Here is a 22684-nt window from a genome sequence, read left to right on the forward strand (position 1 = left end):
GTCAAACACTGTGGCTCCACAAAAACTTAAAAAGTAAGCCTTTTTTCTATGGGTGGAAATTCCAGCGAGGACAGTGGCATCTAGAAAGCAGTCAAAATGACTTATATAGGATTCCCATGTCTCCGATGTCGGTCTGAAAGGCGGGAATGCAGGGGTTGAAGTCATCTTGTCTTCTGGTCTCTCTGGCACTGCTGAGAGGAATTTTATTCGCACTCGTGAATAATGACAATCAGCTCAAGTAGTGACTTTCAGCTCAGATAGTGACTTACAACTCAGTGATCGTGCTTGGCTGCCTCTTTAGTTGTATCCCACCTTCGTCACCAGTAATAAGTAGGCGGTGGGAAGAATGGAGGCAATGCAGAGCAACATTCAGCAAGTAACTTTATTTAAAAATAAAGGATTGCCGTGGCTGCCATGAGCTAACAGGGTGGCTGGCTGACAGACAACAGCTGATGCAATTTGACAGCTTCCTTTTATAGTCAGCTGTCAAACGGCATCAGCCAATAGGAACGGTCCATGTTCATGCTCGAAATGTGGACCTCAGTGAGAACTGCTCAGCAAAATCTCAGAATGCAATAATGGTTGTCCCAATGGTGCTTTTTTCAAGAGGGAACTGGACTTTGGCAACTGGTTTTTCTTTGAAGACATTTCACTTCTTATCCAAGAAACTTCTTCAGTTCTGAGTGGATGGTGGGGAATTGAAGGATTTATAGGCCTTACAGACAGCTAGATATTTGTATTCTTTTAGCAGGTTTAAGATCACCCATTGGTTATCTGTGTCATCAGGGTCACCTGAGTTGTACAAATTAGTGTGGAACCTCCTTGGACCTGTTGAAAGGACTGTGTTGTACATTGGAGATAGATGATGTCATATCCTCCCCCTCTGTTGAGAGAAGGCTGTTCAATTTTGACATAGATGGCCTTGTTAAGTTAACCCCTCTTTCAAACCAGCGATCCTCTCTGTCCAAAATATGGACTTTGTTGTCTTCAAAAGAGTGGCCATTTGTTGTCTTCAACAAAGTGCTAATAGTGAATCAGTTCATACATTCCTTGTCAAATTATCACTTAAATTCTAAACAAGAAGAACAAAAAATAAGATCAAGATTTGACCTCCACATGATTATGTGGTGATGGTAAAGAACTGATTTAGTGGATTTGATTTACAAAAGAATCCCAATGTCAGCTATGGAATTCATCGCTGCATAGTTGGAGAAAGTGGGAGGGGAGTGATGTTAATTGAGTAGCTCTTAGTAGACAAAATATAATTATTTTTGTTCTATATTTGCATACTTGTAATAACGCATTTGGATTGGTCCATCTGACAGCGGAAAATTCAAGGAGCCATCATTGGTCGTGAGCCACGAGCAGCCGCTATAAAAGAGGCTGCCGCGGCTCCAGTTTTGTTGAAGTTACTGAGAGCAAATAAAGAGCTGAAAGTCACACTGGTCTCAAGTCGATCTTTTCCCACGACACAACACTGGCAACGAAGGTGGGATACTGAGACAAGGAGACCAGTTGAGCACGTGGCAACGAGAACCAGACAAAAGAAGAAATGGCCAGCAGCAACTCACCACCTGCACCGTTCAACCCAGCGACAGAGGACTGGGAATCATACATCGACAGATTTCTCATGTACCTCGAGAGCAATGAGTTACAGGGAATCTCCGACAACAGGAAGAGGGCCGTGTTCCTGACCCACTGTGGGCCCACAGTCTTTAAGATGGCCAAGGCATTGGCAAAACCCCAGGACGTTAAACAGATGGCGTGGCCTGACTTGGACAGACTACCGAGAGCCCATTAAACGCTGACCGTCTCCAGCCATATCCGGAGACACGAATTCTACAAACGAGACCAACGAGAAGGTGAGAGCATCGGGGATTTTATGGCGGCTCTAAGGGACATTGGAGGAGCGTGTGAGTTTCTCAACATGGATGAAGCCATGAGGGACCGCGTGGTCCTCGGACTGAGAGATCTCACCCTACAGAGCCGACTGCTGACCCGACCCAACATCACCGTCACCGAGGCCATCGCTGAAGCCACTGCAGCCACTGAAAAAATCAGCAGCCACCATGTGGCTAATGAACACGGCAACCCAGAAAACTCCGAGAGAACCCAACCAAGCCCAAGACAAGAAACCAGAGGGCACTCAGAAGTCCACCACCACAACCACACACCATGAGGACCTCGAATCCCTGTCTGAAACTGATGAGGAGGAGGAAGAGATACACAGACTCCAGTCGGAACGAAATAGACGAGAGAGGAGAGAAAGGAAGTTGGGATTCCAGTGTGCCGGGTGTGGAGGAGACCACCCCCATTCCAAGTGCCATTTCCTCGACGCCGTTTGCAGGCACTGTGAGAAACGGGGACACATAGCGAGGGTCTGCCGGAACCAAAAGAGCTACAGCCCGAGACGGAGAGACAGCACTCCCCCCATGACAAGAGAAAGACAGACAAAGAGCCGTTGGAGCCAAGAAAACAGAAGTAAGCGGGTCAACGAAAACTACCGAAAGGAAGAAACACACCAAACAATAACCATTGGCCATTCCAGCGCAACCGACGCAAGAAAGGTACGCATGAAAGTCACCATCGAAGGCCAACAATGCGAGATGGAGGTGGATTCCGGGTCATACCTGTCTATGGTATCCTGGAACACAATAAAGAGCCTGATACCAGGTATGCAGAAAAAAGAACTAGAAAAACAAAGACTAATGCTGAAAGACTACCAAAGGGAACCGGATTCCCGTAGTCGGACTTGGACACTTCCAAGTAAAATTCAAACAACACACAACAATCCTGCCATTGACAATAGTTGACTGGGACTTGAATGGTTTGCGCCCCTGGGAATCGGAGTGACCGGGATCAACAGTGTCACCGAGACGGACTGGGAGGAGAGCCTGATGAGGGACTTCCAGGACGTTTTCGATGGAAAACTAGGCAAGTACCGAGGGTCCCCTATATCATTTAATTTGAACCCGAACATAGCCCCCATCAGGTTAAAGGCAAGGTGAGTCCCTTTCGCATTAAAACCAAAGATCGATGAGCAATTGGATAAACTCATTGCACAGGGGGTATTGAAACCTACAGACCACGCATGGTGGGAAACCCCAATTGTGACTCCCATTAAGCCAGATGGGTCCGTGCGCATCTGCGGAGACTATAAGGCCACCCTCAACCACGCGGTACAACAAAGCACATACCCCGTTCCGGTGGTACAACACCTCTTACATTCGTTGAGGGGAGGAAAAGTTTTCGCGAAGCTCGACCTTGCCCAAGCGTACCAGCAATTGCCAGTCGACCCAGAAACAGCAGAGGCACAGACAATTGTGACTCACAGGGGGGCATTCAAATGCAAAAGACTGCAATTTGGAGTCAGTGTGGCCCCAGGCGTTTTCCAAAGCTTGATGGAGCACCTTTTGCAAGGACTCAAGGGGGTGGTCCCATATTTTGATGATGTATTGGTATCCATCAGGGACAAAAAACAACTGGAAGGCCGGCTGAGGGAAGTCTTGCAAAGATTTAAAGAGGCGGGACTCAAAGTTAAAAGAGAGAAATGCCAGCTAGCCACCAATCAGGTTGAGTTCCTGGGATACCTCATAGACCAAGAAGGGATCCACCCCACTGAGAAAAAAATAAGGGCAATCAAAGAAGTGCCCAGACCCAAAAATAAAGCGGACTTACAGGCATTTTTGGGACTTATTAACTTTTACAATGTCTTTTTGCCGCAGAAGGCAACGACGGCGGAATCATTGCACAGATTATTGGATAAGAAAGCTACCTGGACCTGGGGCCAATGAGAGGAAGCCGCATTCCAGGGAGTCAAAGACTTACTGACATCCGAATCTGTACTAATTCAATACAGCAAAACCCTGCCACTAACGGTCACCTGCGACGCATCACCATTCAGCATCGGGGCCATTCTCAGTCACACTTTACCCGATGGGAGAGAAGCACCGATTGCGTTCTACTAGGAATTACAGCCAACTGGACAGGGAAGCGCTAGCCGCAATCACTGGAGTCAAACGATTCCATGAATATCTCTACGGCAGGACCTTCTCACTGATCACAGACCATAAGCCGCTCCTAGGAATACTCGCAGGGAACAAGGCCACCCCCAACATTCTGTCACCACGAATGACAAGGTGGTCTGAGTTCCTTGCCGCATACAGTTACAATTTAATCCATCGGCCAGGGAAGAACATATCACACGCTGATGCCCTGAGCCGTCCCCCCCACCTGAATTAGAAGACGACCCGGCACCAATCACATCCGTTCTACAAATTGAGACATTACCGAACCTACCCATAACTGCATCAGACATCGCGAGAGAAACCGCAAGAGACAAACAGCTGGCACGGATTTTAAACTGGGTAGGTAAAGGGTGGCCAGAAACCAATAATGACGAGACTTTTAAGCCATTCCGTAACCGACAAACTGAACTCTCAATTTTGAAGGGATGTGTACTATGGGGGGATCGGGTTATCATACCGGAAATACTAAAGGAAAAAGTGCTGTATATATTGCATGAAGGACACCCGGGTATCGTAAGAATGAAATCCCTGGCCAGGAGTTACGTACGGTGGCCAGGGATGGATAAGGATATTGAGACATGGGTGGAAACATGCACACAATGCCAACAGTCCAGACCTAACCCTCCTTCTGCAACTGTCCTCGACTGGGAAACACCAAAGGGCCCCTGGTCGAGGATACACATAGATTTCGCAGGACCCACAAAAGGACACACATTTTTGATAATAGTAGACACTTACTCCAATTGGCTGGAGGTAAGCATCATGCAGTCCACAACAACAGAAGCCGTAATCAAACAGCTGAGGAAGCTGTTCACAACACATGGGCTACCGGATCTATTGGTCTCAGACAATGGGCCGCAGTTCACAGCGTTGACTTTTGAAAGGTTCCTCGCCGAGCAGGGCATAAGGCATGCCCTAACAGTGCCGGGTCGGCCGGCTATGAACGGATGGGCGGAACGCATGGTTCGGTTTACTAAGGAGACACTAGACAAACTAGACACGGGGGACATCCAAGACAAAATCTATAAAATGCTAACCATACAGCACATAACACTGAACACCACAACAAACAAAAGCCCAGCAGAACTATTGATGGGCAGAAAATTGAGGTCACACCTAGATAGATTACACCCCACATACAACTCTGAAAAGCCAACAGACTCCTCCAGTAAGTACTGCACATTTAGAACAGGGGACTTGGCCTACGCAAAAAACCTCACAGGGGACCCACTTTGGATACCAGCCAAAATAACCCAGATAACAGGACCCCGGACATACAGACTTGAGACAGAGGACGGAAGAAACTGGAGGAGACACATTGACCAACTGAGGCCAAGAACACTAGAAAGAATTACTGACAACCCTATGAGCGAAGGAGAAGAACACGCACACACACAAGAACCACATCAAACATTAAAAAACAATAATAACCAAGCCAGAGAGGGGGGAGACCCCTCAAACGCAAATGAAAGGGGAGGGGGAGACCCTCCACTAACACAACAAACAACAAAACGAACCCTAACAACAACCCACCAACCAATGCCACCAGAAACCCCAGTAAGAAATCACAACTACTTACCTGAAGATGACTTCGGAAGAAGAGAGCAGGCAGAGGAGAGTCAACACGAAGCCACTCCTGGAGGGAACAGCCGAGCTGACTCAACCAGCCCGGGTAGACCAGGCCGGAGCGGCATGGCCGACTCAACCAGCCCGGGTAGACCAGGCGGGAGCAGCATGGCTGACTCACCCTTCCAGGAGGTTCCACGGAGAAGGACGGGAGAAACAGCAATCCCATCCGAACCAGCTGAAGACAACACCGCAACTGAACTGTGCAGGTCAAGTAGGCACCATAAAAGCCCAGCCTACTTATGCGACTACGTAACGTAGGTCGGACTAAACCAAGTGGGGAGGGGTGTTCTATATTTGCATACTTGTAATACCGCATTTGGATTGGTCCATCTGACGGCGGGAAATTCAAGGAGCCTTCATTGGCCGCGGGCCGCGATCAGCCGCTATAAAAGAGGCTGCCGCGGCTCTGGCTTTGTTGAAGTTACTGAGAGGAAATAAAGAGCTGAAAGTCACACTGGTCTCGAGTCGATCTTTTCCCGCGACACAACAATTTTGATAGTTCAAGGTTACAGAGTGTGGCGCAGAAAGAATTAGAACTTACTTTGGGATTGGTTCATGTGATGTGGTGATGAGGGAAAAGGGGATGGTTTGTAGGTTGGGACTTCATGGGGAAGCCAGGAAGCTTTTAGTTCCGGAATTCTACAGAATGTGCCAGGTGCTATTCTAATAAAAGTACTTTGAGATGACGTGTGTCTTGGAGTTACTGACAGGAATGGATTTTCCCTGGAACACTGACATCCAGGCTGAAATTCATGATATAAGTAAAAATCAAAGAAACAAAAATATCCTGAAATAGAAAAGCAAAATTAGCCACCTATCCTTAGTGGCTTAATGGCTCACATTGCCTTCTGCTTTTCTGCCAATAGTTGAGCCAATGCAGATGAGCACAGAAGTTATAGCAGTAGCAGGCTTTATCTTTCTAGGCTCAAAAATACACAGGGATGATGTACTGAAGAGAATGAACTGAATGAACTGAAGAGAAGTCTCCTACTTCAAAATAATAATAATAAAAAAATTGGATCCCAAACCTCAATAAATTACCAACAATAGGTTAAATGTGTTTTTTTCTATGGTAATGAATCACAAATTCTTTACCCAATCATAAGAAGGACATTTAAATTGACTTAAGGTGTTTTACCTACATTGAGTAAAAGGACTTTCTGATAAATAATTTTGGGTAATGAATGAAAAAGTTTGTGAAGCACTGACCTATATGTTTGGGAAAAAAATCAAATCCAATTTTAAAAGGCAGATAGATGACAAAATGGCTGGATCCTATCACAGTTAAGCATGAGCTTGCAAGAACTCAAAGAAGTTACTAACAAGTAATTGTGGTGAACTGAAGTCTATCAGTTAATGAAGAGTCAGAACCAACTGAATGAATGATCAACAGTGAGCATTAGTATTAATTTTCTATCCCCAAAGTATGCAGTTTAATAACCCAGGCCATTATCCATTTCTGGGCCTTTGTCTGAAATTGATTGCTTTTAATAGTTAAATTAGTTATGTAATGGTCTAAAGCTTTTTTTTTTTTTGCCAACACATAATATACTATTTATCTGATTGATTCTACACAGGCCAAGTGCTATTGCTTCAGTGGTCTTAAAATGAAAAGAAGGTTGCTTTTTATCCTCATTTGAAGAATAAGTATAACAATGATGAAAAGCACTAAGCACTGATTTCTGTGTTTGTTTGTTTTGTTTCTCATTGATCAGCTGGAGAGGGTGCTGACAGCTCAAGGGAATATTAAGCATCGCAAGGAAGTAGTGGAGACAAAACCTCCAGAAGTATTATGAAAATGATTCTGAAATTCTACAGAGATGAAACTGACGTCTGTGTGAAGGAAATCATGCTTGAAGTAAACCTTTTGAAGTAATTTTTGAAATTAATACAAAAAAGAATTTGTGTCCACCATTTTAATCTGAAAATTTATATTTTAGCATAAGAAAATATGGATCCAGACCAATGCCAAAGCACTATCATAAGCTTCTAACCCAAAACAAGCTGAAAAAAGATTTGGTAAATCATGCCCCTTTTTTTTTTTTTTTTGCCACTATGATTTCTATCTCAGTTTGATGGTTTTGTTTCCTTTTAGTTAGATTACATCAATATGAACTGATGACTTTCCCATTAGGTAATGTCAGACAGCAGGCATTCAAATATTGCAATTTCTCATATCCTGAAGGAAAAAAGCAGCAATCACAGGGCCTGCTAATGATATTTATTACAAGCAATGAATGCCAATTAGTTTTATAAAAGCTTTCTAACATTCTTTACAAATAAAAACACAAGCCATAATAAAAAAATATCACAGAAAGCCAGTAAGTCAGTAACAAATATTGCTGGAATGGATTTGCCTTATGCGTTGAAAGTTATATTTCAGCCTGTGAATGATTTTACTTCATAGATATCAGAAGAAAATAAAAACAAATGTAGCACTGATAGACTAATGTTCTTTTTTTAGCACCAAAAGGGCAGAGTTCAAAGCAATTTTTATATTAAAAATATATTAAAAACTAAATTTGAATCCAGCACATGCATTTCTGTAAGAGCATGAGATTTTTTTTTGGTATATTAAATATACCTGATTTATATCCTCAGCTCAGTGGGATAAATTATACTGAGGAAGTTGCCAAGCCACTAAGTCTATTCAATATAAATGTGTACATATGTTGGCGGAGAGAGTTAGGGTGAAGCCAGGGTATAGCTCATTATTAACATTTTCCTTCATCCTTTACAACCAAAGCTTTGCATGGACAGCACCTGAAAAACATTGAAGGAAAATGTGATAACAACTTGACATGGGCATGGCTTAAGAGAGGAACCAATAAGAAAGAAATGGAAGGTTTAATACTTGCTGCTCAAGAACAAGCACTACAAACTAATTCCATGAAAGGAAAGATACAAAAATCCACTGACAATCCAAACTGCCAACTTTGCAACGACAAAGTTGAAACTGTTTCACACTTAATATGTGAGTGCAGCCAAATCATGCAAATTGACTACAAAGCTAGACATGATTGAATTGCAAAATTAATTCACTGGTCATTATGTAAAAAATATGCCCTACATGTATCCAAAAGGTCATGGGAACATAAAGTGGAAAACATTGTCGAGAATGAGATAGTAAAGATCTTGTGGGACTTTTGAATTCATATGGACCGCCATTTTGAACACAACATGCCAGATATTATGACTGTTGAGGACCAAAGCATGCAATTTATTGATATTGCTGTACCAGGAGACGTCAGAGTCAAAGAAAAAGAACTGGGAAAAAATCATGAAATATCGCATCCTGGCCATCAAAACTACACGGTTATGGATGAAACATGTAACAGTGATACCCATTGTCATTGGGGCACTTGGTACCATGTCCAAGAATTTTACAAAACATATCAAGAAATTGCAGCTTCCTGAAATAAATTGCAGCTTCCTGGAACTGAAAAAAACTGTGCTACTTGGAACATCGTATATTTTAAGAAGACACCTGGTTGATACCTAGGATGCTGGCAGCAATCCATATCAACCATTAGCACCAGTCACTGGTATTTGTGATACATTTTTAAATGTTCAGTTGACTGAGATGATGACAATAACAATAACAATAACAATAACAATAACAATCAAAATCAAAATCAAAATCAAACTATCAATTGCCTCTCTTATCAACACCATGCATGGTAGAGTCAGTGAGAGGTTTAAAGAGATCTCAATTCAAGAAGCCTGGTTTGAAAGAACATGTCGCTGTAACATACCATTTACTAGAGCTGGACACGGTGATTTTAAATTGTTAAAAACTTGTTCTAGTATAATCACTGGAGTGTCAGATACAATACTAGATATAATTTGATAGATTTTAAAAAAGCTTTCTTTTATGATAAGATCTCCACCTCTCCAATCAGTGATCTGATTACAAGACTGAGGATTTGCTTTCTAATTTCTTAGTTTAAGCTTCCTATCACATTTCCTTGAAAAAACAACAACCCTGAGACGTTTTTTAAAAATCAGGGGTAATGAAAGATTCTGGAGTTTTAGGTTATTTCCAAGAGTTTGGGTTAAGGGGAAGTTGGGAGTAGTCTAAAAAATGCTTCTGCTTCCATGCTAATGGAGAACACTTTCCTCAAACTATGTAATTAGATGGCCTTCTATGGTCAATTGTTGTTATGAAGCCTTCAAGCATAGTCCTATTTTTCAGTCCTATTTGTAAACTCATTGTCCAAGTGAAAAATAATATAACCCTTATTATACACAGAAACACAATTTCATGACAATGCTCTTATGTTCAATTTGGCTTCAAATTCCAATCATACGTATCTTTTGTGATTATGTTTTGAAATTATGTGACATGGATCTATAGCTGTATAAAGCTTTGGTATGGCATCTGTTTGGAATAATCATTCAGAAACTGTAGGGCAGAAGAACTGGTTAGATTTATATTTTGTTTTTTGAAGTAATAAGCATGTATCATGAATCTGAGTGTATCTGGGTAATATCCACCCTCAGCAAACAGGTGCTTATTGATGTTGCGCAAAACCAACTGGGTGGCCTTGTTGAAACCATGTAATTTCTACTGTGGTGTAGGGAAAAGCCTTCCAAACTATTTCCCAGGTAATATGCATATTGCTGATTCTGAGAAATAGCAGAAAGGATTTCCGTCCCTTGCCACAATTCTAAAAAAGAAGTTCCTTTGGAAAAATTGTGAAAACATGATGCAATCTTCATGAACTGCAAAAAGGAAAAAAAAAGTCTGATTCTCTTCCTGTTGAGTTTGGAGGAACAGTGTGGATCTATGGGGGGGAAAAAAGCACTTGTTTATTGAGACTATCGATGCAGCTGGTCTGGCAACCAAAAGAGAAAATTTTGATTCATTCTCAGAATTTTCAGAAAAATTCCCTGCAGGATATTTAAGCACTGGCAAAGATCTATTCAGGACTAGAAAGGATTAAAAATTGGCTTGTTGTAGCTGGTTAGAAATTTGTACAAATGGGCATTGGTACTATCATGCTCCTGAGAACCATGTTAGAATCATGTACTATCATGGTCCAAGAGCCATGTATATAACTCTTGAAGTTATGACACTGCTATTCTTTTGCAGTTATTTTGCCTACTTTTTGAAGAAAATAAGCAATTAGTTTTCCTCCTATCCTATCCTGTCCTATTCTACCCTACCATATCCTACCCTACCATACCATACCATACTGAACCCACCCTATTTCATACAGGTTTTCTATAAATAATGCAGGTTATTATTTATTTATTACAAATTTTCTGTACTGGCATGCTTCAATTTTTTGGATAATTAATATGTAAACAACACAAAAAATCAAATCATGACATGTGATCAATAAAATTATCAAAACCAAATAGGAAAAAAACAGTAGTGTTCTGTACAGTCAATTTACATACTCGTAGCCCAGCGTCGCGATTGGCTAAGCGCGGCGACCGGATTGGTCGGCGAGCCGCACTGATTGGCCCGTTCTGCGAATCCCCCGCGATTGGTGGAAACTAATCGCGGGAGATTCAAGCGTGCCATTGGTCGGCCGACGCGGCTCGAAAATAAAAGCCGCAGTTTTTCCTCTCCAAGCTTAAGCTGTATCCGGAGCCAATAAAGAGCTGAAACCAAGTCACTGACTCTGAGCTTCCTTCCCGCGACGGACACGACACTGGCGACGAAGGTGGGATCCAGAGACTGACCACCGAGCACGTGTCCCGAGGAAGACAAAGACCGACGAGATGGCCAGCATGACCCACCAGCACCCTTCAACCCAGCTACCGAGGACTGGGAATCGTACACGGACAGATTCCTAATGTTCCTCGAAAGTAGCAATTTGAAGGATGCGAACGGGCAAAAGAAAAGGGCCGTTTTCCTCACACACTGCGGGCCCGCGGTGTTTAAGATGGCCAAAGCCCTAGCGAAGCCCGAGGATGTGAAGGAAATGGACTGGGCCGATCTCGAGCCACTCCTTCGGAACCACTACGCCCCGCTGTGCCCATCCTCATCCGGCGGGATGAGTTCTATCGGCGGAACCAGCGGCAGGGCGAGAGCATCAGCGACTTCATAGCCGCCTTGCGGGACCTAGGGGATGTGCGAGTTCCGGGACCTGGACGACGTCCTCCGAGACCGCGTGGTCCTAGGCCTCAGGGATCAGGCACTAAAAAGTCGACTGATGGCAAAAGGCAACATCGACCTCGGGGACGCCTGGCCGAAGCTTCCGTGGCGAAGCCACCCGGAAGTCAGCAGCCAGACTTCGGAGGGCAGAGAACGGGGGACCGCACTGAAACCCCGAGGCAAGCCGACGAGAGACCACCACACACCACGGGACCTGGACTCCGCCTCCGAGACCACGGACGAGGAGGAAGACGTCCACCGGCTACAAACAGGACGGGACCGGCGAGATCAACGAGGTCGTAAGTCGGGGAACCAGTGCGCCGGGTGCGGGGAAATCACCTTCGATCAGAATGCCGGTTCATCGACGCGATCTGCCGGCATTGCAACAAGAAGGGCCACATCGCCCGAGTCTGCCGGCTCAGAAAGACACACAGCCCCGCCGGCGAGAACCAAGCAACCGGGGACGAGACGACACCCCCGAGGGCCAGAGATCGCCAAGCCGACAATCGCTGGAGCCGAGACAACCGAGGCGACGGAACGGGAAGGCCGCCAGAGAGAAGAAACCCACCAGACGGTCACCATCGGCCATGCCGAAACCACTGATGCACGGAAGGTCTACGTGGAGGTGAGCATCGAGGGCGAGCCATGCCAGATGGAGGTAGACTCCGGATCCTACCTCTCCATGGTCGCCTGGAAAGAACTCAAGCGACTGGTGCCAAACATCCAGAAAAGAGGACTGGAGAACCAGAAGCTGATCATCAAGGACTATCAGGGGAACCGCATCCCCGTCATTGGGACCGGACAGTTCGAGGTGACTTTCAAAAACCGCACCGCGAAACTTCCCCTGACTATCGTGGACCGGAACCGACCCAGCCTCTTGGGACTCCAATGGTTCGCGCCACTGGGATCGAGGTCACGGGAATAAACCACACCACAGAGGCCGACTGGGAGCAGCAACTGGCGAGGATTTCCAAGAAGTATTCGACGGCACTCTAGGCAAGTACAAAGGGCCCCCTATCTCCTTCAGCCTAGACCCAAATATCGCCCCATACGCCTAAAACCCAGACGGGTGCCTTTGCACTCCGGAAGAAAATAGACGAGCAGATTGACAAGCTCGTCAAACAGGGGGTTTTGCAGCCAATCGACCACGCCCGGTGGGAGACCCCTATAGTCACCCCAGTCAAGCCAGATGGGTCAGTAAGGATCTGCGGGGACTATAAGGCCACCCTCAATTGCGCCCTGCAACAAAGCGCCTACCCGTCCCAGTAGTGCAACACCTATTACACTCGCTGGGGGGCAAGGTCTTTGCGAAGCTCGACCTGGCGCAAGCCTATCAGCAACTGCCGGTCGATGAAGAAACCGCCGAAGCGCAAACAATAGTCACCCACCGGGAGCGTTTCGCTGTAACCGACTCCAGTTTGGAGTCAGCGTGGCCCCAGGAATTTTCCAGAGCCTCATGGAGAGGCTGCTGCGAGAATCAAGGGGTGGTCCCCTATTTTGACGATGTATTAGTGTCGGCAGCCAACCAGGAGGAATTAGAGGGTCGCCTAAGGGAGGTGCTAGAAAAATTCAAAGGGGCCGGGCTGAAGGTGAAGAAAGAGAAATGCCAGCTATGCACAGAGCAAGTCGAGTTCCTGGGGTACCTCCTAGACCGACATGGCATCCACCCAACCGGAAGCAAAGTCAAAGCCATAAAGGAAGCCCCCACACCCAAGAACAAAACAGAGCTGCAGGCATTTCTGGGACTGCTAAATTTTTACAATGTGTTCTTGCCCCAAAAGCGACCGCGGCGGAGCCCTTGCATAGGCTCCTGGACAGGACGGCCACATGGACCTGGGGGAAACGGGAGGACACCGCATTCAAGAATACCAAAGACCTGCTCACCTCGGATGCCGTTCTCATTCAGTATAATGAGACCCTACCCATCGCCGTCACATGCGACGCCTCACCATTTGGCGTCGGCGCCGTCCTCAGCCATACACTTCCAGACAGAAAAGAAGCACCCATCGCTTTCTTTCAAGAACACTCAGCAAACCCGAAAGAAACTACAGCCAATTAGATAAGGAGGCACTGGCCATCGTCGCAGCGGTAAAGAAGTTCCACGAGTACCTCTACGGCCGCCGATTCACCCTCATCACGGACCACAAGCCACTGCTGGGCATCCTGGCGGGGAACAAGGCCACCCCGAACATCCTATCCCCCAGGATGACAAGGTGGTCTGAGTTCCTCGCCGCCTCGACTACCGGCTCACACACAGACCCGTAAGACGATCTCCCATGCAGACGCGTTGAGCCGCTCGCCGCTTCCCGACCTAGACGACGACCCAGCTCCCACGACGACCACCCTCAGCATAGAGACATTGCCCGACCTACCCATAACCGCGTCAGACATTGCCCGAGAGACTAATAAAGACAAGCGTCTGGCGCGGGTATTACATTGGGTAGAAAAGGGATGGCCAGAGAAAGACAACGATGAAGCATTCAGGACATTCCGAAACCGGCAAACAGAACTGTCACTACAGAAAGGTTGTTTGCTATGGGGGACAGGGTGGTCATACCGGAAAAACTGCAAGGGAAAGTATTAAAATTATTACACGAAGGGCACCCGGGGATTGTGAGGACTAAAGCTTTGGCCAGAAGCTATGCTTGGTGGCCAGGTATGGACAAGGAGATCGAGGCCTGGGTAGCCAAGTGCTCGCGCTGCCAAGAAACCAGACCAAATCCCCCGCAGCACCAATATTAGAATGGGAAACGCCCAGGGGCCATGGTCGAGACTCCATATAGATTTTGCCGGGCCCACAAAAGGGAACACATTCCTCATCACGGTGGATGCTTACTCCAACTGGCTGGAGGTAAGCAACATGAAGACCACCACAACAGATGCGGTAACCAAGGTCTTAAACAAACTTTTCGCAACCCACGGCCTCCCGGATGTCATCGTGTCAGACAACGGACCCCAGTTCACCTCGCTGGAATTCGAAAAATTCCTAGCGGAACGAGGCATACGACACGCACTGCCAGCGACGGCGCATCCGGCGGCCAATGGTAGGGCAGAACGGATGGTTCAATTTACAAAGAGAACCCTCCAAAAAATCGAACACGGGACATACAAGAAAAAATAAATAAAATGCTCCTAATACAACATATAACCCCAAACACAACGACAAACAAAAGCCCGGCAGAATTACTAATGGGGAGAAAACTAAGGTCACCACTCGACAGACTACACCCCATACAACCCGGAAAAACCCCGGACTCATCAAGCAAGCACCGGGTTTTGCACCAGGCGACGCAGTCTATGCAAAAAACCTTACCGGAGACCCACTATGGGTACCGGCAACTATAACCCAACTGACAGGACCCCACTCCTACCGGCTACAGACAACCGACGGACAAACATGGAAACGCCACATCGATCAATTAAGATCAAGAACAAAAACACAACCGACACGCAACCAAACACAGACGACCCGTTAACACAAACCAAGAGGGGAGGGAAGATACAGGGGATCAAATAGGAAATAACCAGCAATACTCACCAGTCAACAGCCAGCCCGAAGTCTCACCAGGAAGGAACAGCCAGGCCAGCTCAACCAGCCCGGAAAGACCAGGCAGGAGCGGCGAAAGTCGCAGCTCGACCAACCCGGGTAGACCGGGAGGAGCTGCAACAAGAGGCCCAGCGACACCTTCCAGGGGTTCCATCGACAGGGCCAAGAGAAACAGAAGTCCCGACCGAACCGGCCGAGAGCCAAACAACAACTAATCTGCGCAAGTCAAGTAGGCAAGCACGAAGCCCCGCCTACCTACGGGACTACGTTACGTGGACCGAACCAAGAGGGGAGGGGTGTTCTGTACAGTCAATTTACATACTCGTAGCCCGTCGCGATTGGCTAAAGCGGCGGCGACCGGATTGGTCGGCGAGCGCACTGATTGGCCCGTTGCGAATCCCGCGATTGGTGGAAACTAATCGCGGGAGATTCAAGCGGTGCCATTGGTCACGCTGACGACGCGGCTCGAAAATAAAAGCCGCAGTTTTTCCTCTCCAAGCTTAAGCTGTATCCGGAGCCAATAAAGAGCTGAAACCAAGTCACTGACTCTGAGCTTCCTTCCCGCGACGGACACGACAAGTAGCAACCAATCTGACCTTAATAATGGACTCCGAAGGCTATACAGAACAGTATTACTTTGACAGTTTTTCTAGATGCTAAGAAATTTGAGACTATTCCAGGAGTTGAGCAATATTTTAGAAAGGCTTCCTTTGGAACTGTCTTTAGCTACTTCTCACAGAAGGAAAACCCAAAGCACGCCTGCTCTGTTGAATAAACCCAGAGAGAAGAGATTCCACATGAAGGAATAGAAAAATGTGGATGCCACTCATGTAGGGCTTTATAAGTAAAAAGTGACACTTTTAATTCTACATACAAGTTTCATAAGCAAGCATAATTAATGTTATTTAATGCCGTGATCATTCATAACCAAGCAATGCTCATAAAACCAGTGTCACATGATTGTAGCTGATCTCATTATTAATAGACTCAAAGGGAATGGGCACAGACTTCATTAAAACAAGTGTATTTCTGAAACATTTGATATATTTACAGTTATTGGAATATGAAGTTCAAAGGTTGATATGTTAGTTGTTAGTGGTCAGAAATAGAATTTCAGACTGTTGCTTTCCTTTGGTTGACTGATGAGTGTGGTAATACAGACCCATAATTCAGAACTTTGTAGTAGTGGGAATATGGAATCTTAGGAGGCTATATACATTTATGGAGGGCATATTTCCACAGCATATTTGCACGGAAATAGAATGCATGATTGAAGGCATTGTGCTGATCATTGTAAGAGAAGGGGTCCTGCAGTTCACACATCCGGTCCTTGCCTCCAGCTGTTGTTATTTAACACCATGATCATTCACAATTAGACTATATCTATTAACATCTTCATGGTAGCTATCTAGCCTGCATCTATCATTTAGAGCTGTCTAAAATCTTCCCACCACATTTCCGAATATTACTGTAGTTACTCTTAAAATGGGAACAGGGATTTATTATGAGATCTTTTGGTGAACGATATGAGAGTCACCTAGGCTTTTATTGTTCCATGCCTTTAATGTGAGATCCAGTAGAACTTAGCAGTTAAGGCCTCCATGATGAGCCAGGATTTATATCCTGTCATTTCTGGCTTGATGCACAGTCATCAAGCTAGAATTACAGCCACATACTAGAATTACAGTTTAGCTTGCAATGGTAATATGATCTGGCATTGGAGGATTTTAATAGTTCTTTGCCACAATCTGAACACATACACAGCTATTGTCATCTAAGATCAATATATTCAATAAATAGAATTGTACTGGATGTTCATCAGCCATCAATTACCCCACAAAGGGAAAACTGTGAAATATAAATGCAAATAGGGAAAACTTCTTAGAGTTTGGGTAAATTGTACTCTAAGAACTTGATTAACTGTTATATATTATTTATATGCATGCGTTGATTTGAATTTGAATTGTTACAGAAAATGGAAATAATTGATATCTATATATAAGTATGATATTACTATATGATAAAATGTTTGTAGTAATCAAAATCAGTTTTCATCAGGCAAAACACTTGCTATACTTTGCTATATGAAAAATAACCCTTATGGTTATTGAACATCAATTATTTTAAATTAATTGAATCACATTATATCTAATAATAATATCAACATGTCTACAAATAAAGCAGAACATAAGGAGTGGTATGATCATTTGGCAAAGCTCCAATAAAGATCCTGTTTGGGAATATTCCAAGTATACACAGCAGCGTATTATTCATTGCTCATATAAGTTAATTATGACTTCCTTTGTACAGTCATTAAAACTGCAGCATGAGAAAAATATCACAAATATTTTTCTATTTTTACTGTTGTTAGTTGCAAAGTTGTGTCTGACCCATTGGGACCCCATGGACAACATTCCGCCAGGCCTTCCTGTCCTCTACCATCTTCTGGAGTCCATTTAAGCTCACGCCTACTGCTTCAGTGGCTCCATCCAGCCACCTCATTCTTTGTCAACCCCTTCAATCTTTCCTACTTTCCTACTTTTATTACTAATTGTTTAATAGGATATATTTTTTTAGTGGCCATATCTCATGAAGTATTTAAGTGTCAACAATCCTTTGGTACAAAAAGTTTGCTTTTTTTAATGATATACCTGATATAAATAAAGCAGCTTTTTTATATAGTGAACTCATATTTTTGTAGCAACTTTAAGATTAACAAATTATGCTCCATATATAAATATAAATATAAATATAAATATAAAAAGAAAAGTGCTAAATCCAACAATAGAATTGACCCACAGTAAATAAATAATCATAATTAAAGCAAGCAACAGAATAAGACCTCTATAACTTAGAAATTTTACTTGTGTTTGACATGAATGGCATTTTAAGCAGTAATCTCACCTTCTTTCTAAACTATGTGTAATTTAGTGTACTTTTAAAATGTCAGCAAATTTCCATAGTGACAAAAACAAATATTTATTAATAGTATACTCCAGTATTATAGTTTACTTATAATATCTAACCAACATATATGAATGTGGCTTTAAAAATGATTTTTGCAGGCCTTTTTGATAGTATTGCTTGTCCATGTTGCTAAAAGCATTTGCCTTTTCTTCTGCAGTCAAAATAGTGTACAGATTATTTTGGGCAGACTGACATCTGAATTACATAAGCAGAGAGAAATGCAACTGTTCAGAGTGCATAAAAACAACTTTGACCTCACACTAGGGGCAAATTTAAAGAACCGATTATTCATACCCCAGAAAAATTGCTCAATAGAGTGCTTTGCAAATGTTCTCAGAAGGGAAATAGATTGCTCATTTTAAGGCAATAACGCAATTAGGATATGACAAATACAATTGGTATATTTTGACATTTTGACATTTTTATAATAACTGTTGTTGACTTCAATTTGGTGCAAAATATAGCTTTGTGTCTCAAAATAATTCCATTCATTTTACAGTTAGTCTGGAGCATACGTATTTCTTTAAAGTATTGCAGCATAAGTTATGAGGTACAAAATGATTGTTAGCAGTTCAGGATACATCTGACTGGATTGTTCTCTTGTTATAGTAAAAGCTAATATTATAGAAGATCCACACAACATTCTTCCATCCTATCTCTGTTGTTATTTAAGGATAGTTTCTTGTTTTGAAATGCTCTAAAGGCCTGATTGTTTTCTCTTTCCATAGTAAAAAAAAAAAAAAAGATAGTGATCAAAGTTATGAAAACATTTGAGTTGATTCTGGCTCCATGTGGAAATAAGTTCAGACATACACTATGTAGAGATGTCTTCCAAAAGTAACATGGTGAAAATATTGCAATTTAGTATCAGAATATCATTGGAAGACCTGAAGGACCAGGTTAGGGACATATCATCACGTAGAAAATCAATCTATTGGTCACTAAGAGTTGACAATAACTTGATGATATAATGCCAGTACCAGAATATGGCTGTTGTATCTTTGAAAATGTTAGGTTTTCTCCACATGTAAATTGGTTTCTAGGGCTAATTAGAGATATCTGAGCTTACTACTGAAATACCCTGTTTCCCCTAAAATAAAACCCAACCAGAAAATAATCCTAGGCATGATTTTTTAGGATGCTCGTAATATGTATGTATGTATGTATGTATGTATGTATGTATTTATTTATTTATTTATTTGATTTGATTTGATTTGCCAATTGTTTACAAGATAATAAGTATAAGTGTATACATAGTTGTGAATACATGAAATGGGTACATATAAGAAAAATAAAAGAATAAGAGAAACAATAGGACAGGGACGGTAGGCACGTTGGTGCGCTTATGCACGCCCCTTACAGACCTCTTAGGAAAGGGGTGAGGTCAATAGTAGACAGTCTAAGGTTAAAGTTTTTGGGGTTTGGGGAAGAAACTACAGAGTCGGGTAGAGTATTCCAGACATTGACCACTCTATTGCTGAAGTCGTATTTCCTGCAATCAAGTTTGGTGCGGTTAACTTTGAGTTTGTATCTATTGTGTGCTCTTGTGTTGTTATGGTTGAAGCTGAAGTATTCATTGACAGGTAGGACATTGCAATGTATGATTTTATATACCATGCTTAAATAATATAAACCCTATTCCAAAAATAAGCCCCAGTTAAGATTGTCAGCCAGATTTAGTACCATAGTACCAGCCAGATTTAAGATTGTCAGCATTTAGTACCATATTTCTCCCAAAATAAGACCTAAGTGGAAAATAAGACCTAATGCATCTTTTGGAACAAAAAATTATATAAGACCAGGTCTTATTTTGGGGGGAAACACAGGTATGTAATTTACCACACTTTAGTGTTGCTGGTTATGATGATGGTGGTAGTGGTGGTGATAGTGGTGGTAACGATGATGATTCAAGACCAATGCTTGAATTACAGAGGTCGTCTTCATAGTGCTAATGAACAAAAGAAGTGACACATCTAATAAAATGTAATGTAAAGCAGTAGAATAAAATAATAGAATTGTTGCAAAAATTAAAATGTGGGGTGAAGATTGATTTGAAGGTGTTAGAAATGGCTTGATTATATTACAGTTAATTGCCTTTTCCAGTATATTTTAATAGAACACAAAATTTGTGTATTACCTTATAAGCAGTTTTGATACTGCTACACAATTTAATAAATTGTGACCTTGTTTTTTTTTTTTTTTAACTCTTGTGTCCAGATGCTTAAATCTTGTTTGAGTAAATACTGCTGTAAGAAGTTTAGGCATTTCTGTGCTTAGATTTTTGAAAAGTACATTTATAATGGCTCAACCATTTCAATGTGCCAGCCTTACTGCTGATAGCTATATCTTTCTGTGATTCCAAAAAATTTTGTGCAGCAATCTTTTTAACTTGTTCTCCAGTTGTGCAAGAAACAGGGAGACCACAGTTCTTAATATATTTTGTCAGTTGTCCAGTACAAAAGGTCTTTAACTTGAGATTTTGTCTGTTCTAACAGACATTAACAGATGTTTTCATGAACTTCAATTATTTTGTGTATACAATTAACCCTTTTGTTCCAACATATTGTGGATTGGTTATTATCCCTTTTTCAATGGCTATAATTTTATTTGCAGGTTATCTTCCCCCTCCCTCCCAAATGACAAAACATCTAAATACATTTAAACATACACATAGAATTAGCAAAAAATAAAAAATGATATCATAAGTATGACATTTGCATACCAAAAGTGGATTGCCAACATTTTGGAGCACGAAATAGTCATTTGTAAACGCATAGAAGAATGTTAGGACATCAGTTTCTTAGCTTGACTCATGTCATATTGGTATTTAAAATTACAGAGTTTAGGATAATATGTCTGAATTATGATTTACAGCCAGTTTGGTTTATTGCTTAAGTTAAGGCATCAGGAAACTGCTAATTCTGGTTCTGCATTAAGCATGAAAGCCAGCTGGATGACTTGGGGCCAGTTACTATCTCTCTCAGCCCAACCACCTCACAGAGTTGTTGTTGTAGGGAAAATCAGAGGATGAAGGAGTATTAGGTATATTCACCACCTTCAGTAATTTATAAAGGTGAGCTATAAATAAATAATGCTTTGTATAGTAGCATCCTTATGCAGAAGTAAATTCTCTGGTGAGAATATGCATTTAGCTTGTTGCCATTCCAATAAATGTACATTTCGATTCACTTTTGAATATATCATTTATTAAAAGAAATCCAGAAAAAAGAAGGAAGAAAAGGAGCAGGAGAAGGAGGAGAAGGAACGAGAAGAAAAATTATAAAAATAAGCTTGACATTCTAGAGTGACCTTGAAAACCCTAGCCATTTTTTGTTAATTTTATTGTTCAATGATACTGAATTTTAAGCTGTAGTTGACAGTGACACATTTGTGCTCTTTGATTAATTTCGTTGTTGGATAAATTCATTTTTGACACGTTTTACCTGAGCCTCACAAAACACAGTCTGCTGTGTAAAGCAGCTTGACACACTTTTCCACATTATTCACCCTAATAATGGAATGAACTATTTTTTTCTATAAGGTCGCCAATAATACTTTTTTGTCAATGATACTGTGCTAAGCCATTAACGTCACCTAGGTTGACATCATGGTTACAAAAATTTCTCCCACTAAAACTACATTTGCAAGTTAAAAAAAAAAAAAAAAACAAGGAGGAATGGTTATGTAGAAATAGATCAAGAAAGAGAAGGAGATGTAATATTGTGAACAATTTTTTTAAAAATGATTGTGGTGGGTGGTTTGATGAATAGAATTTTATTTAAGGATGCATAGTATCTAGTGTATATAGAGGGTCATTTGATAATGCTACTGACTAGTGACCTGAACACCTCTCTTATAAGCCTCTCCTATATCCACAGTCTAGTTCTTAATTATCACCTTCTGCCAGGGGTGGGATTCTACTGGTTCAGACCGGTCGGTATAACCAGTTGTTTTAATTCTCCGTAGTTCAGAAAACCGGTATATCAGGCCTCTGGCTGGCCCTGCCCCTCTCCACCCGCTTCTCCGCTCCCTGCCCAGTCGGTCCCTATCGCACATGTGCAACATCGTGTGCATGAGTGACATGCCTGCAGTTTGCTTCTACCTGCCCGCCAGTCCAGCTATTGCTGCCTGCCTTTTGCTGTGGCCCTGCCTGATCTAATGATCTCCCTGGGTGAGTGAGGTTCTGCAAGCACTGATTGCCTTCCCCCACCACCATCACGAGCCTCTCCACTGTTCCTTCCAGCTGAGTTAGGCTAACCCTAACTCCAACTGAGCAGCCCTGATCTGCCTGCTCACAGGTAAGCCTGTGAGTTGCAGTAGCCCCTCCCCCACTGTCCCCGGACCTTGCTGGGGGGCCCCTCTATCCCCAGGCCCACCTGCACAGCCCATCCCGCTGGCAGCACT

This window comes from Notechis scutatus, chromosome 5 (assembly GCF_049901735.1).
Source record: "Notechis scutatus isolate UNSWTSFEM ecotype Mainland chromosome 5, rNotScu1.2, whole genome shotgun sequence".
NCBI lineage: Eukaryota > Metazoa > Chordata > Lepidosauria > Squamata > Elapidae > Notechis > Notechis scutatus.